Below are 2,259 nucleotides of genomic sequence, written 5' to 3'. Positions count from 1 at the left end.
GATATTCTGATAAATTTGAAAGTGTCTCTAAAAAAAATTCACGGTAATTTTTGGCCATGCGACACCAAAAATCAACGATAAGAAAGGCACTTACGAATTGATCGGCTAGTGAGTTCAGGCATCCCATCTCAAAGAAATCTATTCCATGTGCGTCACAAATAATCCCGTATGAAAAAAAGTCCCGTGTGAAGGGATTACGGTTTAACCACCTAACTTAGAGGTATCAAATATATTTTATATATATATATATAGATAGATAGATAGATAGATAGATATATGATTGTAGATGTTTTTGACGCTGTAAGTTAGTATCACCTGCATTATTGACAGAGCAGTGTAGATAAGAAGCACACTTCTTACCACACGCCTACGGTTTTGTCATAATACATTCGTCGTACCAACAACAACATAGAAAACAAATTCCTGGTTGGTTGGGCAATACACAGACATCTGTATAAGTAGCTCCAAACACTTCTTAGTTAAATAAACACATAAGCACTGTTTAATTGGATCCACATTTGGTCTTCGGTTTTATTCGCTCTGTTAGGAAAGCATGAACATTGTAATATTTGGCTAGCATTTCCTAAAGCCCACGGTACTGTGCGGCAAATATCTTTACATTGTGTTTTTATATATTACATATACGCTACAGATATAAATCAAAATTTCATAAAATGCATAAAATACAGTTAGAAAATATCAGTTGTCTCATATTCGTGACATGTGTTTTCCGTTCTCTTTCAATATATACAATGAAATTCAACATACATTTTGGCGTCAGTGAAATGCAAAGAAAAATATTTCGCAGAATCCTGCAACAATTTTAATGAGTTCCTGCAGGCTTCACTAATATATATCTTCGAGAAAATTGCGAACATGCGATATACGATATGTCAGACATTAGCATCTGGAAACAGAAATCCGTTCCTCGTCTTAAATTTTCAAAATCTGGTTCATTGTATATTTGTGTATCATACATTGTATCACCACAGATTTTTAAACGAGTATTTCATCCCTAAATATACGAGGGGGTGCTGAAAGGTTCCTGACTTTAAGGGTATCTTCAAAAATCTGGTTTAAAGCCTAAACTTCATAGTTCTTTTACAGGGTTTAGAAAAATTGAAAGACCACTGCAATAAGTTTGTGATTCTGAGAGGGAAATATGTTGAATAAAATCATAATTAACTGGTCCTTCTGTACTTTCTTTTATACAAATCTCTGAACGTTTTAGCACCCCACCTATACCCTAAAAGTACATAAATGTATATTTATTGTTCTTGTCTCCCAGCATATTTGGTGACTTGCTGCTTGAGAAATCGGTTTCTTCTCTAATCTGTGTACGTGATAAAAACCAGTGTTTTGAAGCATAAAAGACTGTCTTGAAATAAACTTAGAAAATCCCTCTGTTATGGAATACATTTATAAACACCAACTCAAGGTATACTGGTGGAATATTCTCATCAATAGTTCGGTCAAATGTAAATATGACAGGTCGGATATTGTTGTATGGGACAGAGGGGCAAAGGTATGTACTATCATACAGGTCAGCTGCCCTGCAATTACAAATATCTCTTTGAAAATCAAAGAAAAAGAGGATATCGATGGACAACTGCTTCGAAACCTCCAGCTTCTATAGCTATACATCCAGACTTTGAATTCATATTCATACCAATAATAATTGGATCAATAGGTTAAATTAGTAAATGCTTAAAGAAGAATGTGGATGACCTAGGAATTTTCAGAAAGAGAAATCGACCGGCTGATTCGTACATTACAAGTACAATCTGTTGAGTGGAGCAGTGAAAATAAGCAAGACTTTTCTCGAGTTCCAAAATGTAAATTTGCTTGTCTTCACTACATCCCAGAGATGGAGCTTCCTCAGTGTAAGATTTATAATATTTAAAAAATAGAAGAGACATACATGTAAACTGTGCGTGTGTCTTATTTTTAATCAGTATTTTCAATAAACTTACTGAAGAGCTGAGTTTTCTGTGCATGTCACTTATAAAATTCGCTGAAACTTTTGGGAGTCGATTTTGTATAGATCGCTTTAGGATAGCTATCTGAAGAATGTTGAAGACTAAAAATTAATATTTGATGTGTTACGTGTATAATGTGTATTTTGCAAATAGTTTATTCCTTGTAGCTATACGATATAATTTAACTTTGCATAAATGCTTGTGCATGAATTTCAGTATATATTTGTATGTGTGTATAAAATATACTGACATATATGTATATATATATATATATATATAT

The sequence above is a fragment of the Octopus bimaculoides genome, chromosome 4, assembly GCF_001194135.2.
Source record: "Octopus bimaculoides isolate UCB-OBI-ISO-001 chromosome 4, ASM119413v2, whole genome shotgun sequence".
NCBI classification, from domain to species: domain Eukaryota; kingdom Metazoa; phylum Mollusca; class Cephalopoda; order Octopoda; family Octopodidae; genus Octopus; species Octopus bimaculoides.
The sequence above is the reverse complement of the archived record's forward strand: the minus strand, read 5'-3'. Positions refer to the sequence as shown.